Below are 17612 nucleotides of genomic sequence, written 5' to 3' on the forward strand. Positions count from 1 at the left end.
AATAAAATAAATAAAAGAGAAAGAGAAAAGGGAAAAATAAAGATCAATAATAATTAAAAAGAACATTTTTACTATTGGTGTCTATGACAAAATGTCTTGAATTTTATTTTGAAATTTATATATATTTTTGAAATTAGTTACTAGTCCAATCTATAAATTTACTTCTATTGAAAGTAGTTAATAAGTCCAACATTTTTATCTTACCTAACGATTTTTAAAGCACTGTATAAGTACAACTAAGTATCAGGAATGATCATACTTAATCAAGAAAGATCATACTTAACAAACTAAACCTTGCAAAATAAAACTCTCTGGTAATATTTCATTAGGAATAGACAATCTCTGAAGCAAAAATGTAAAATATTTTTCTTAATCTCTATTTATGACTGATGATCAAGAAGTTTTTTTTTTTGTTTGTTTTTTTTTTTCCCCTGGGGCTGAGAGGAAGGGGGAAATACAATCTGGCCTTCAGTATTTTGTTTTGTAAATATGGTATTTTTGTGGTCATGTATACCTTCTATACCCTACTTGAACTAATTATACTTGACTGAAGTCAAGAAAATTGTCAGGCAGTAAGCTGGTAGTGATGTCTAAGAACAAATTTAAAGCTATTATTTTATATTGTAATTATATATATATATAATATAAAGTATATAATTATATTATATAATATTTTATATTGTAATTATAGCTTCTACACACTACTGAAAGTGAATACTGAATTGATGTTCAAATCCTAGAGAATTTAAAGCAAGTGATGACTAAGTGATGACTAAGAGTTTAACAGGAATGTTCAAATGCTGTCCTTGGGAGAGATAAGCACATGCTAAGTGTGAGACACGAGTCTTCTAAACACAGTACATATTGCATCAGGTAATATATTTTAAAATAAAGAGAAGATGTAGAAAAATAATTCAGAAAGTTTTATATACCTTTCCATTTATTCTGCTCACCAGAGAAGCAGCATTTCTCCCCCCATCCACATGATAAATATATATTTTTGATCTGCAAATTGAGGAAGAACTATGTTGGACAGATAAAACTTGGGGTACTTTACATTAAAAGAAAAAAAAAAAAGCCTCAGACCAAAAATCTTCTGATATACTGCTCTGCCTATCTTTTTGTTTGTGAGCCTATCTTATGTCCTCCATATGAAATACATAGTATAAAATCTAAATGTATCACAAATGTGTAAGGTATATCTAGAAGAAACGTTATGGCATTTCCTAACTTCTACCAAACAATAAGAGACAGGTAAATATACCTTAAAATTAACTTATGAATAGAAAAATAGTGAGGTGTAAGTTATTGTACAGACGATGATACCCACAAATATGTCCAAGGACCTGGAAGACTTTGTTATCTGGTGAAGAATCCTTAAAATCCAAGCGGAGATTTCTTTTTGCCTGAGAGAGGATGGACAGTCATAAAATTTAGAACTGGATGAAGTTTAAGAGTTTTTCAGCCTTTTGACCTGAATAGGTGAAGTCTTTTCTCCTCTTTCTTACCTTGTAACTGAGTAGAAAAAAAAAAAATCTGGGACTTGGCTAAATCATCCTGTACTCTTGACAGTAAGTCCTATTTAAGTGAGAAAAGATAATTTCAGTAGGAACCCAAAAGTGCTCAGAAACCATGGCAATGCCTGTGAGGTACAATGGAGTACCACCACAATTAGGAAGAGAATCCTAGTTTTCTGATCCTCACTGGTGCCCTGAGAAAGTGAGAGGAATCTACCTAGATATAAAGACATTTTCCTTGTGTGTTAGTTTTTAAAAATGTCAGGAAGAAATTTTGAACTTTGTCCTAGTAGGACCCTTTTTTTCAAGGACTCTCCAGACCTTGTGTACACCAAGTCTGTCTTATCCCACAACATTCAAAATAAATAATAAATAAATAATAAAATTACATATAAATAAATATATAAATAATAGAAATACATAGAAATAAATATAATTAATACATTCAACGTAAGTTATTAAAGCAACCAGACTAGTTAACTTACAACTCAGTAACATTTAAACCAAATTAAACACAATTTATAACTGTTGTCAATCTTTCCTAATAAAGGCATTATTTATACATTTCCTAGATAAGCATTTAAACTCAACAGCTGCCAAAGTAAAGATTAATAACAGCAATACATTTATGACACAAAAAGAGATAGTGTATAATCATTTCTGTGTGCTTTTTGATGCTGAAAATAAAATTTAAATTACTCAGAAGAGTAATTATAATCTGTTTAGGGAGAGATATATTAATGAATAGTATATTTTTTAAAAAGAAACTTATTGTACAATGGTGGGTTTTAGTCTTATGATTTTTATATTAAAAAAGATAACCATAATTTGTATTCTACTTCTTTTTGAAGGCAGATTCACTCAGACTGCCTTTGATTATTCAGCCTGGTAATCTTATTGTTTTAATATTTTAGCAAGAAAAGTGAAGATGAAAGAGAAAATCCTGTAGTTAATGGTTACATCATTGAGGTTTTGGGAACTATTATATTTTATATATATAAACCAGTTTGAATTAATTGATGTGAGACCAATAAAGGTGGGGAGAGATATGTTGATTGTATAACTTTCCATCTAAGAGTTGATATTCTTAGTAGCTTAGTAAATCTGGAATGATGTTTCTCTTAATTCTTCTCTAGGGCCCTCTGGTACTCATATTCCATAAAATATGTGCACTAAGTCCCCCGAATCATTACCCTTAAAGACAGTCTTGGGTAGTTCTATATTAATCCGTGGATTCAAATAATGTCTTTTTCTTTCCAAAGGTCTAGCTGCATGTGTCTTGGTGATTCTTCTCATTAACATCAGAAAAAAAAAGAAAAAAAAAAAAGTCTTCTAGGCAACCTGTCCTTGCCTAGTACAATTCATAGGTCTGCTAGCAGGTGGTGTTATGAGCAAGAAAAATTCTAGGGATCTAAACACAACAAGAGTAAGTACTATTTTTGCTACTTTATCAGTGTTAGAACAGCTGATTTTACTCTTATTATGGTCTTCGTGCTCTGTCACTTGAGTCTGACAGATACATTTCAAAGCTGAAGTTCAATCTTTCTGGATTAGAGTGTGCAGTCATGACTGATTATCCCAAAGACACTGCCTTATAGCTCCCTTATCTTTTCTTTCCTAACCATTTTGTTTAAAAAATCTACTCATCTTCTTTAAACTTGTCTTCAAATGATGGTGTGTCACTATCTAGTTCACAAGTGATCATCCAATATTTGAAAGACTTCCATACTCCTTCAGACATTGTGGAGAGTAAAGTATGTCATACTAACTATTGATAAGAGTGGCTAAAATGAACATCTATTTTTCAACATTTCCTACTTGCTGTGAAGGAACTGGAGTTTAATACTGCAGTCTCCAGTTTAATATTCCAGTAGCCTCGGACAATTATCAAGTGCTGTATTCAGATAAGTGTTCTAATTCAATTTCATTAAAATTATCGTTGTATTTTAGATTCTCCTTCATAATTAAAGCATTATATTGTGAGCTTAAAGTTGTGCAATAATGCAGTTCATATTTCTGTCACTTAGCTGATAGTGTTTTTCTAGTAGTCTGCCTGTATGACTATGAAATCTAAATTAAATACATAGAGAAGTACAGCTATGATTCTTAGCTTCTGCAGAATTAAGGTATATGTAATAGTTCAACATAAGCATCAGTTTTTAGGTTTGCAATATCTTCATAGAATCATAGAATCATATCATAGAATGGCTCAGGTTGGAAGTGACCTTAACGATCATCCAGTTTCAACCTCCCTGCCATAGGCAGGGATGCCACCCACTAGATCAGGTTACTCAGGGCCTCATCTAACCTGGTCTTGAACACCTCCAGAGATGGGGCATCCACAACCTCTCTGTACAACCTGTTCTGCTCCTCCTTTAGTTCAAAACCATTCCCCTTGTCCTATCATTAATCAATTGAGCAAAGAGTCTCTTTTATAAGCCCCCTTTAAGTACTGAAAAGATACAATGAGATCATCTCAGAGCCTTCTCTTCTTTAGGCTGAACAGTCCGAGCTCTCTCAGCCTTTCTTTGTAAGAGAGGTGCTCCAGCCCCTCGATCATCTTTGTGGCCCTTCTCTGGACCCATTCTGGCAGATCAATATCCTTCTTGTGCTGGGGGCCCCAGACCTGGACACACTACTCCAAGTGATGTCTCAACAAGGGCAGAGTAGAGGGAGACAACCAGTTCCCTAGACCTGCTGGCCACTCCTCTGTTGATGCAGCCCAGGATGCAGCTGACCTTCTGGGCTGCAAGCATGCAATTCTGGCTCATGCTGAGCTTTTTGTTCCACCAGAACCCCCAAGTCCTTCTCTGCAGGACAACAGTCAGTGAGTTCTTCTCCCAGTCTATACTCATGTGTGGGATTTCCCCAACCCAGGAGCAGCACCTTGAACTTGGACTTGAGGAACCTCATTAGGTTCTCATGGGCCCATTTCTCATGCTTGCCCAGGTCCTTTTGGATGGCATCCCTTCCTTCTGTTGTATCAACTGCACCACTCAGCTTTGTGCCATCTGCAAACTTGCTGAAGGTGCACTCGATCCCATCATCTATGTCACTGATATAAACATATTAAACAGTACCGGTCCCAGGACAGATCCCTGAGGGACACCACTTGTCACCGGCCTCCACCTGGACATAGAGCCATTGACCACCACTCCGGGTTTGATCTTCAAGCCAACTCCTTAGCCACTGAATGGTCCACCCATCAAATCCATCTCTCTCCACTCTGGATACCAGGATGTCATGTGGGACTGTGTCACAAGCCCTACAGAAACGGAAGCAGATGACATCAGTCAGTCTTCCCTTGTAAATTGATGCAGTCCATCCATTGTAGAAAGCCACCAAACTGGTCAGGCATGATTTACCTTTGGTAAAGCCATGCTGCCTGTTTCAGGTCACCTGTTTATCTTGCATGTGCCTTGACATTGCTTCCAGCAGGATCTTTTCCATGATCTTGCCAGGCAGAGGTGAGTCTCACCAGTGTGTAGTTCCCCAGGTCTTCCTTTCTACACTTTTTAAAAACAGGAGTGATGTTTCCCTTTTTCCAGTCACTGGCCTTACTGCCAGGACTTTTCAAATATGATGGAGAATGACTTGGCCATTGACATAAGCCAATTCCTTCAGGAGCCTGGGATGCACGTCATCAGGCTCCATAGACTTATATCTGCTTAGTTTCATCAGGTGATCTCAAACCTGCTCTTTGCTTACAGTGAGTGGGACTTTGTTCTCCCAGTCTCCATCTACGGGTTCAGGAAAATGAAAGACTTGGGAAGCCTGAGTGGCAGTGAAAACTGAGGCAATGAAGTTGTTACGTATCTCAGCCTTCTCCAAGTCTGTTTTTACTAGTTCACACTTCTTATTCATCAGAGGGAGTACACTCTCCTTGGCCTTTCTTTTCTGAGCAATTTTTCTTTCCTGTTTTTCATTGCATCCCTTGCTGTAGTGGGTTTATGTGGCAAGGTTTTGGTAGCAGGGGGCCATAGGGGTGGCTTCTGTGAGAAGGATCTAGAAGCTGCCCCATGTTTGGTAAGGGCCCCACTGCTGACCAGAGATGAGCCAATAAGTAATGTTGTTTTGCACCTCTGTGAAAGAAAAAAAAAAAAAAAAACACGCTGTGCTACACAGTGGCCAGGAGAGTGAGAGGAGTGAGGAACAGCCTTGCAGGTGCCAAGTTCAGTGAAGAAGGAAGGGGAGAGGTGCTCCAGGTGCCGGAGAAGAAGTCCCCTGTGACCTGTGCTGAGGACCATGGTGAAGCAAGATGTCCCCCTGCAGCCCATGAGGTACCACGGTGGAGCAGGGTTCCACACTGCAGCCTGTGGAGGAGACCACGGTGGACCTGCACTGACGGAGACAGCGGCCTGTGGAAGTCCCCGGCCAGAGCAGATTCCCCGTCGGACTTGTAGCCCATGGAGGGGAGACCATGCAGGACCTGGCAGGAGCTGCTGCCCATGGGGGATCCAGGTTGGAGCAGTTTGCTCCCGAGGGATGGACCCCGTGGTATGGACCCATATCTGGAGCAGTTCTTGAAGAGCTGCTGCCTGTGGGAAGCCCACACCGGATCAGTTCAGCTAGGACTGCATCCTGTGGGAGGGACCCCACAGCACAGGGGACAAGAGTGACTGAGAAGGAGCGGCAGAGAATAAGCACTATAGACCGACCATAACCCATTCCCCTGCGCTGCTCAGGGGGAGGAGGTGGAAGAGGGTGGGTGGGGGGGGGAAGGTTCTTTTGGTTTCTTTCCTTTGTTTCTCACTTCTCTAGCTTGTTAGTGTTAGGCAGTAAATCTTGCTATCTCCCTATGCTGAGTCTGTTTTGCCTGTCACGATAATTACTGTGCGATCTCCTCATGCTTATCTCAGCCCTTGAGCTATAGTATTTTCTTCCTGTTCCTCTTTGAGGAGGGGAGTGAGAGAGCCGTTGTGGTGGAGCTGGGCCGCCCACCCAAGTAAAACCACCACACTTGCCAAGCTCAGTTCCATCCATGCCTTGTCTTTCCTTATCCCCTCCCTGCATATCCAGACTGCATCCATGTACTCCTTCCAGATCACATGTTCCTGCTTCCACTGCCTGTGCATTTCCATCTTGAATCTCAGTTTGATCGTCAGGTCCTTGCTCATCCATCCTGGTTGTCTGCTCTCCTTGCCCACATTTTTACGCAGTGGGATGGAGAGTTCTTGTGCTTTTAGGAAAACATCCTTAAAGAATTGCTAGCTCTGCTCAGCTTCTTTTTTCCTAAGGATAGTGTTCCAGAGAATCTTATCTAGTAAGTCTTTAAATAGCTTGAAGTTCATTCCTCAGAAGTTCAGGGTCTTGACTTTGCTCTTTGCCAGGCCCGTATTCCTTGAGATCACAAGCTCAACCAGGGCATGGTCACTGCATTCCAGACTGCCTCTAATCTTGACCTCTTTAATGATCTCTTCAGCATTGTTGAGCACCAGGTAAAGTAATGCTTCTCCTTTGGTGGTTTGTCCAATACCATTTATTTTGTGGAAATTATGTATTTTATTGAATATACTGTCATTTTTTCATATTTTTTTCATTTGTATATATATCTCCACATAATTAATATGTACATATGATAGAACTAGCAAATGTGTTCTGTAATATAACACTATAGGTTCATTCATATTTGTGTATTTTCTGCCACTCCAGTCTGTTACTTTGAAAGGATCAGTGAAAAAGTAGTTTATCCACCTTTGACATCATGAAATCCAACAGTTTTTCCCATTTCTTATCTACCTGCCTTATTTTAGGAGGCAAATGGATTGATGTTACGCATCAGTTTAAATGAGTTTATTTTAATACATAACTAATAATATAAATAATATCAAATTATCCTAAAGTATGTGTTTCTGGAAGAAAATAATTGGTCTGATAAGAATATGTTAATTTGATCTATCCATCTAATCTGATGTTCTGACTGACTATATAGATGATTAAAAGAAAGGTGCAAAGGTACAAGATTCTCTATAACGAGCATGTGGTAGAAATGTCACTAAGAAAAAGTTAAGAAATGACATCTTTCACATGGTAAAAGCAGCCATATTAGTATTATGTATGATATACATATACATATTATGTATTAGTATTATGTCCTGGTTTCAGTTAGGACAGAGTTAATTTTCCTCCTAGTAGCTGGTAGGGTGCTATGCTTTGGGTTAGTATAAGAGTGCTGATAACATGCTGATGTTTTAATTGTTTGTGGTAGTTTTACCGTGCTAGGCAGCTGAGCACCACAACTGCTCTCTCACTCCCTCTTCTTAAAGAGGAGGGGAAGAAGTAAAGGAAAGAACAAATCATAGGTTGAGATAATGATAATTTAATTAAAGGGGAAAAATAATTATTAAGGAAATATTATTATTAACTAAACAATTCAACTAAAGGGAAAAAAGGGAAAGGGGAAGAGGGAGGCAGAAAGGGAACAACAAAACAAAACAAGTAAAGGGTATGTGGAAGTGCAGAGAAAAGAAATTACTCTCTACTTCCCACAAATGAGCGATGCTTGACCACGTCCTTGAAGTAGGACTTCAATGCACGTAGCTGGTGTTTGGGAGGAGGACAGATGTTTTCACAACTAGAGCCCACCCCTCCCCTCTTCTTCCTTTTTCCACCTTTTATTGCTGAGTGTGACATCTTATGGTATGGAATATCCCTTTGGTTGGTTTAGGTCAGCTGCCCTGGTGATGTTTCTTTCTCACTTTTTTGCCCACCCCCTAGGAGGGTTAGAGAGAGTCCTGATGCTGTGCCAGCACTTCTCAACAGCAGACACAACACTGGTGTGATACTACTGCTGTTCTAGCTACAAGTGCAGAGCGCAGCACTGTATGGGCTGCTGCAGGGAAAGTTAACATCCCAGCCTATCCCAGTACATTGTTGCAGAGCAGTGCTTACACCAAGCCAAGGACTTTTCAGCTCCTCGCTCTGTCCTGCCAGCAGGCAGGCTAGAGGTGCAGCAAGAGCTGGGAGGGGACAGACCTAGGACAGCTGACCCAAACTGGCCAAAGGGGTATTCCATACAATCTGACGTCATGCTAAACAATATATAGGGGTGGCTAGCTGGGGTAGGGGGGCTGGCTGCTTGGGGATAGGCTGGGCATCGGTCAGCAGGTGGTGAGCAGTTGCATTGTGCATCACTTGTTTCATACACATTATTATTAGCAATACTATTATTATTATTATCCTGTCTTAATAAACTGTCTTTATCTCAACTCACAGGCTTCATTTTCCCATTTCTCTCCTCCACCCCAGAGAGGGAGGGGGGAGGGTGAGCGAACGGCTGTGTGGTGTTTAGCTGCTGGCCAGGTTAAACCACAACAATGTATAATAATAAAAGTGTTAAAATATTATTTCAAATTCAAGCACTTGAAAGCTAAGAAAGGCCAGAACTAAAACTGCTTCTATGGATGGTATTTCAAAAACACAGACCTTTTATCTCTTCTTATACTATAAACACCTTAGAATTATTAGATGATCATACATTTGTTTCTGAAACATCTTGTATTTTACAGTACACATGATGGAAATATCATGAGAAAATCAGATCTGTATAATGAAAACAGTGGTTATTATGAGATTTGTGCCTTGTTTGCATTTAGATGTTGGACTTTGTGTAGGAAAATTTGTCAATGATATTTTTGGCATAAATATTTGGATTAATTCAATATTTAATTATGCTAATTTCTATGAACAGCAACAATAAATAATATTTTTTTAAAAAAAAAAAGAAACATCAGATGGTTCCATTTCTGCACACACTCACTCCTGTTTTCCTATAAGTATATAGATACATATACTGATACTTACCACCTACGCCTCTATACGAATCTGATAAGCTTTTGCACAGATTCCTTTTACAGTGTTATGACAAAATCTTTCATTGCACACAAAAAAGTTCTCTCAGTTTTTCCTGGCCATCTCACAAACATGAAGAATCTTACTTGCTTCCTGAAAACAGATCTATTGAAGAAGATAATTTTCTCCAGACTTAAGGGGGGTAGAATAAGAGATAAGTTTCATATGACTTTCTAGCAAGAATCTGCACAGCGTTTCAGTCAACAGTGTAAAACAACTTCAGGAACTGATTTAGATAAGGCTATCTTCTAGTTAAAGGGAAGACTACAGACCACTAATGAGTCTTGTACTCTTACCATAACTCATCCTCAAATCAGATAATGGGAATGAAATTCTTATAAGAATCATGACACTAGTTGCTCACAACCTTATTAACAATAAGCATAAATGTTACATTACAGAGGATAAGTACCAAGATTTGTGTTAAAGTTAAGGGAAAGTTTCCCAGGTAACATCCTTATGATTATTCTTATCAAAGAAATTGCTATTTTTCATTAATTGAAGGTTGTTACTTTCAGTTATTATCCCTAACAAGAAAAGAATCTTCCACTGCTGCAGATGACTTAACTAAAATAATAATTACCTGATATACTGGCAGCCACCATGTTTTGCTTCCTCTCAGCAAAGTAGTTCGTTCCATAGTGGAATAGATCCAGGACTCTTCCCTCTCTTTTTAATTTTAAGCAGGACATTTCAAAACTTTTATTAACAACTTAATTTATTGAAGTGATGTGCAGCTGCAATGGTGTAACTTATTAGCTTAAAATGAAGTAAAGGTTTTTGGAAGAATGCACAAGTTATGGAAGAATTCTTGTGCCATTCCTTCACACACACACCTGCATGGGCAACCTATGCTGAATTTGTCTTGCAACTACAAAACTCCTTGCACCTTTGCAAAATTGCTCACTAATGAAACTAGATCACAGGCAAAGAAAGGATCGTGAACCATCAAAGTGTCTTATAGCTAATTTGCATTCTTCCTTCCCTCTTCATTTCTTCATTTCTCTCTCTCTTTTTTTTTTTTTTTTTTCTTCCCAGCCTCCAGGCATTATGTGAATTTTAGGGGAAAGCATGTGCTACCTTCTTTATGTGTACACAGCAAAAGATACATAAATACATTAGCTGTTATGATTTCCTACCCATTTCTACATTTTCAGTGTTCTGTATAAAATATTCATGATAATTATAGATTTTTTACTTTTTTTTTAATACAAAAAATATATATACTTTATTGTCTGTTCTGCATTTCTTTACTAACAAACAATAACAAAAGTTTAAATGAATGGAAACACACAGATAATTTTGATATTAAACCTCCCACTAATAACCCAAACAGACAAAGACTAAAATTAGGCAAAATACTCTTGATTTTGCTGAGAGTATGGATAAAGTTCCAGATTCCCCAAGGAAACCATGATGAATTCTGTTTTACTTCTAACTAAAGTAAAAGAATACTATGAATGAAGGATTTCAGCCTCCTACTATTATTGTGTTTTCCAGCCCTCTGTTTAAGTAAAAACAATGAAAGCTGAAGTTCAGACCTTGTCCCCAGAAACAGCATCAGGACATGGACTTTTTCCCAAGTTACAAAGTCAACAAAGTTAATAATGCTTCACAAGCAACAACAGCTCTAGTTCTGTTAGCAAAATACCCACAAGTACACAAGAAAAAAGAACATGTTCAGGAGCTAGTCACAGTTTATAAGTGAAAAGAGATGTTAGGAATGGTGCAGTAAACTCAGTTATGTTGCTCTTTTCACCCATGTCTACAATTTTTTCAGATCTGTTTTTGTTCCCAGACAATCCAAATGCCCTTTTATCTAAAATAGAAAATGTTACAATCCTTGTGTTTGTAGCCTTATACTTACAAGCAACCCTATCCTCATAAAGCAGAACATGCGATAGCCTGATAAGAAAAAAGTTTCACTTGAAAGACTCAAAGGAATATTATAAACATTTTTTAAAAAAAAAAGGAAAATAAAAAGAAAAACTACTGTGAAATAAAAAGCCTCTGCATAATAATAATAATAAAAACTCCCCTCCTATCATCACTAATTAACTGGTTAATGCTGTCAGCTGAGAGGCCAAGGAAACAAAGAACAGAACTACCCTCTCAATCCAGGTGCTACCTCCAGGGCACGACAGAAACATGTTGGCAGAAGAGTAAGGAAACTTGCCCTTAGTGCTCCTGGGCTATGCCTAGGGATGTCTTTTTTTTTTTTTTTCTTTTCTTTTTTTTCTTTTCTTTTTTTTTCTCTTCTCTCATGTACAATAAATTTACTAAAAATTGCATAAGAAGAAAAAATGATGAAACATCTTGACAGTCTCTTTTTAAGTTTGAAAAGATTTAATAGACTATTAGAACTGCAGCAAGCCTGTCAAGGTGTAGATGGCTATGTGCCTGAAAACACTTACAAACTGTCCGTTACCACTGCTAATCCAGCCCCAGGCTGGATTAATTTGTATGATGTTAAAAAGCCCTTCCAGCTATCCAAAGGTGTCAAAGTAGGCTAGCATAGACAGAATACTTGGGAATACAGCCATAGACATTACACTGAGGAAGTATAACCAGGTGTCCACTCTCTTAACCTTATACAAGTTTTTCTACAATAAATCCTAAATCCTGGCCTCCTCTGTAGACACAGAATAAGTTAGAATGAGCTATACGGATGGTGGGGAGAAGTTTCCCCAAACTTTGAGCAGATCATCTTAGGGCTACTAGTTTTTATACCCATAGTTGTTAACAGCTAGGGTAGAATAGACTTCCACTTATTTCAAAAATAAAAAGGGACATCTTGAAGTCCAAAATGGGGTGAGATTATTAGTTACTGTTATATTTAGGACTATTCCTCCTTTTTCTCTTCAGATACCTTAGGTTTTTTAGGCACCTTGTAATGACAATAGGAGAAATATATGGCCGAGTTACTGCCCATATTAAAATAGTTGCATGAGCACCACAAAACTCATCTTTACAAATAGGGGAATAATGCACTTAAAATATAGAAGAGCATGCTGACAGTGACACTCCATCAAAATTTTCACCTCTCAGGTACAGATATACACTGCAAAGTGACTAGAAAGTCATAAATATTTTAATATCATGTTCTTTCAAAAACATAGTTTTATGAAAACAAGATATCCTATTAAGGAGTATATAAAAATGAGGTAAAACTTATTTTTTCTTACTAGCTTCTAGTACTGTTAATAGCAAACATTTTCAAAATACCAGCCAAAAAAAAAAAAAAAGTTTAAAAATGTAAGATTTTTATATTATTTATTCCTTAGATTTCAGGGCTGCAATCATATCATATATATATACATATATATAATAGAAAATCTAGGATTCTCATAAATTTTTTTCATGTGTTTTTCATGATAACACTTGGGACCATAAGTAAAAAAATATAAAGTACTATGAAACTCATACAATTAAAAATAACAGAATTGGCAAAAGAGTGCTTATGTTTCAGGAAATAAAATAGGGTTGCTAAACTACTTTTCTTACCCCTGATCACTGGAAGGCCTGTTGCCATTGCAGTAGTCCTTCCCAGTCTGAATAATTTTGTAATGGAAACTTGATTTTTATCTTGGAAAGATTCTATACCAGAGAATGAGTTAAAAGTAGCTGAAGGGATACATGTTTCAACCCTGCTTCATTAGACTGATGATAATTTAGAAAGATGAGTCTATCTCCCCTAACACTATTCTGAACTTCAAACATATTGTCATTAATTGAAATTGTATTTCAGACATGCTTTTTAAGTCCTGGACCTATGTTACTTTTCAGCTGTGAAAATATGAAAGATGACTTACAGGTGACTGTCCACTTTAGCATGTAAGGGTTTGTCATGTTTTGATCCTGGCCAGCAGCTGAGCTCCTACCCAGCTGCTTGCTCATTCATCCCCAGCAGATTGTGAGAAAGAATAAGTGCAAAATCAAGAGATGTTCAAGATGTTATCATTGTTCAAGATTAAAACATTTTAATAAATGAAGAAAAATGCACACACAGACACTACTTGCTTGTAAAGAAAAAGCCTTGACACTGCTCAACAACTGTTCAGCAAAAGCTATAAGATCTGTATTCTATCACTGATTTAGTCACAAATTTTAGTCACAGCAACATACGTACTGCTACAAAGAAAAACTTCTTGCCCACTAGAAGCAGTACAGGGAACAAGAAACGATTTTAGGCACTGCAATGTTTCCTGTTAGACTCCAAACATATGCACACTGCCTGATCCAGAAGGAGGAGTTTCAGTGCTAGAGGTTCTCAGCAATAAAAGGCAGAGAAAGAAGATCATAGACTGCACTTCCTAACATGAGATGCCCAACTAATATTTTAAAAGTTACCAGAGAAGTTGTTGTTCCTTGATGCTTTTTTGGACAACAAAGTTTTGATTGTTTGTTTATTGCCTAAGCAGATCTCTCTCTGTAGTCTTTTAAAAACAGAAGAGTGTGGTTGTGGTATCCATCTTTTGAGTCACATTCTATTTCAGGACCAGAGAGTAATTATACCTCTATGATCTTGGAACGGGAGGAAGAGAATAACTGAATAGTATTAAAGCAGTGTTGCCAAAGCAGTGTGAGTGAGAAATAAAAACACCACAGACAAGAGGCAATAGAGTTACATCAACAGTTAAGGTTGATTTTACATATTGTTCTCCTGAAATAAGGCACTTCAATTCCATCTTAAAAGTACTTCATTGTCCTATCTAAATTCTTTAGAAGTTTTGGTCTAGAACACTTTGATGGCTGTGCCCTATGGCAATATGACGTTTGGCCACTCCTTCTATAAAATAATATATATATGTCTATATATAATGCTTCTTTACTTAAGATGGTGCAATTTGGGGTTTTGCAGTACTGAGAGGCTGCCAAGTACAAGAAAAATCCAACTGACTATATACACACGCAAAAAGGTGTAAGAGCTAGTGTAGAAGGAAGTTTCAAAAAGGAAGCTGAGGAAAGGAGAAAGAAAGAGAGAACAAGGTTTCAGAAAGTTTAAATGCAGGAATAAACTCTGCTGAATTACCATATGTCTATCTCAGTATTTATTTGCTTGCTTATCGTCATTCACTACCTGCCCCTAAAGGGTACATTATTCTGGGAAACTGCAAATATTTTGCAACAGTATAAGCATCATACACATTGATTTTGAGTAATCTAACTTGCCAAAGCTTTTTCACAGTTTGTGTGCACTACAGCTCATTTGCAGAAAAATCTTCACTGAAGATGGCAGGACTTGTGTATTACTGAAGGGTATAATCAATGTGGCCCCAAAACAAACAATGAAAATTAACATTGATACAGGGTGAATTATGCTAGATTGATAAAATTGGAAATAATCATAATCAAGATGAAATAACTATAATCATGATGAAAACAAAACAGCTTATAAACATGATTATTTATTCTGGGGGAACTAGTGTTCAACTTTTGTGTTACTTAGCCATTATCATGTTGGAAGACAGGAGCACTATGCAGAGGTAGCTATGCTTGTGGAACTACGCATCTGGATCTATTGTCCACTGCATTGGAGTTTAGTTTGTTTAATCTACCAAAAATGAACTAGCACAATCACTCAAAATAAAGAGTAATAAATAAATAAATAGATAAAGGATCCTTACGTTAAAGAATACTAAAAAATGAAAATGATGATGGCAGAAAAACAAACAAACAAACAAACAAAACATGATTATAGACCATGTGAGGAGTGCATTTCTTCTGGAAATTAGTGTACAACAATAAACATTAGCAAAATCACATTTGGAGCACACCAATGAGAAGCAGACTATTTTAAAGACATCAATAATTATATGAGAACATTTATGTAACACAGCATTTGTGTCGGGGGACATAACTAAATTACTAGTCTGCTATTACATTTAATGTTCATAAGCTAGCTAATGCCTTAGTTAAAATAACTCTTCTATGAGTTAACTATCCTTATTTTCCTTTTTAGTCTACTCCATTTTGTAGAACTTGGGTGTTGAAAATAGCCTTTCTTGTACTTCTGATTATTAATATGAATTCCAAGAATGATTTACTGAAGATGTATATGAAGGTAAGAAAATGTTCAATCCTTATTAAATCATAAAAACAACAAAACCACCATTGATTTTGGGTTACATTTTTGAGGAATTAACAAACTAGACTTTTACAGACTATTCTGGTGATATCCTGAAATTCAAAAGCTGTTCTAATTTCTAAATATTTCTACTTTTAGCTCACCATATAGTGTAGGGGAAAAAATACGAAAATTACTAATTTGAAGTGTTTTAATGAAGGACAGAACTCCCATTTCTGTCCATTCACAGTTCTGGTAATGCAGCATGTTCTGCTGTTTTCTACTCATACTACAATAAGCTCTTGGTTGAGATTATCAAGGGAGGATACAGCACATCTTAGGAACAGTTCTGAAGTAGCTCAACCTTCAGCAGAAGTTACTGAAATGTTAGTTTTCAACTGGTATGGAAATCACAGCAAGTAAGTCACAATTGGTTACAGAGTCCTTCATGTCATATCTGTGCTCCAGGTGATGAACCTTCTGCCTCCTTCAATTTATTAGTCATTGTACTGGGATAGGCTGGGATGTTAACTTTCCCTGCAGCAGCCCATACAGTGCTGCGCTCTGCACTTGTAGCTAGAACAGCAGTGGTATCACACCAGTGTTGTGTCTGCTGTTGAGAAGTGCTGGCACAGCATCAGGACTCTCTCTAACCCTCCTAGGGGGTGGGCAAAAAAGTGAGAAAGAAACATCACCAGGGCAGCTGACCTAAACCAACCAAAGGGATATTCCATACCATAAGATGTCACACTCAGCAATAAAAGGTGGAAAAAGGAAGGAGAAGGGAGGGGTGGACTCTCATTGCAAAAATGTCTGTCCTCCCAAACACCAGCTACGTGCGTTGATGTCCTGCTTCAAGGACGTGGTCAAGCATCACTCATTTGTGGGAAGTAGAGAGTAATTTCTTTTCTCTGCACTTCCACATACCCTTTACTTTTGTTTTTTGTTTTTCCCTTTTCCCCTCCCTTTTCCCCTTTCCCTTCATTCTCTTTAGTTAAATTAATTAATAATAACCTTTCCTTAATAATTATTTTTCCCCTTTAATTAAATTATCCTTATCTCAACCCGTGAGTTGTTCTTTCCTTTACTTCTTCCCCTCCTCTTTAAGAAGGGGGAGTGAGAGAGCAGTTGCAGCGGATTTCAGCTGCCTAGCATGGTAAAACCGCCACAGTTGTTTTGTTGTTCTTGCATCTACAGTTGCAGAAGAGGGACTGTACATCTAGATTACCAGTCATGCTTAAAGGTACTTTGTTTCTTCCCTTTTGGTCTTTGGTCAATATGTTTTTTTACTTGCTGTTGAAACTTTTTTGTCACTAAAGACAGTATCGTCTTGAATTCATAGACCAGACTGCATAGCACAGATGGGGTGGAGGCCTTCTGACAGCTTTTAACAGATTAGGAGCAAGCACATTCAGCTATCTTCTAACCTCACCAGGTTTCCTACAAGGTTGCAGAGATAGGACCATAATAACAACAGCGTTTGATCATGCCCGAAGCACGGAAACTGTATAAGTCTGTATCAATCATAACGTGATACTACCTACTTAAGGAAACCATGGTATTACACTGCTGCTTAAAGTGTGTGTGTGCTCATAGTTCTTCTGTAGATCTTGAAACCTTGGTACATTCCCCATTTGCTACAAACTTTTCTAGTATGGAAGAACAGATATCTGCTTTAAAAACCTGGACAATGCAGTAGCTGAGTAGTACTTCTGCTGAAATTGAAGGATGGTGAGTGAGTGTAGAGGCACATAAAAATGGGATCTTTGCTGAAGTTAGTATTTCTATAAGTGTCTATCCTTCATTAATAATGTTACTCATTATTATGCAATCAAATTAAAATGGAAACAATACAGTATTCTGTTTGCTTTTAGCTGTCTATCTAGGCCAATGGCTGACTTCAAACATAGACTCTACATTACAGCAGTCTGCATAATCTTTTCTCACACCCATAATGTTAGTGCAGAAAAGGGGAGAGGAAGAAAGGGAAGGGTGAAACTATATAAAAGAAGGTAATCTCAGCAATCAAAGCACGAGGGAATTGACTTTAGTGCAACAACGAAAGAAAAGTGGAGAAACTGAATCCAAAAGCAATGTACTATAGCCAGAGGTGTCAGAAGTAATATCATTTGACTCAAGCTTGACAATTTGTTGCAGTGGTAACTCTCCTCTAAACT

Source organism: Oxyura jamaicensis, chromosome 2, assembly GCF_011077185.1.
Source record: "Oxyura jamaicensis isolate SHBP4307 breed ruddy duck chromosome 2, BPBGC_Ojam_1.0, whole genome shotgun sequence".
In the NCBI taxonomy this organism is placed as follows: Eukaryota; Metazoa; Chordata; class Aves; order Anseriformes; family Anatidae; genus Oxyura; species Oxyura jamaicensis.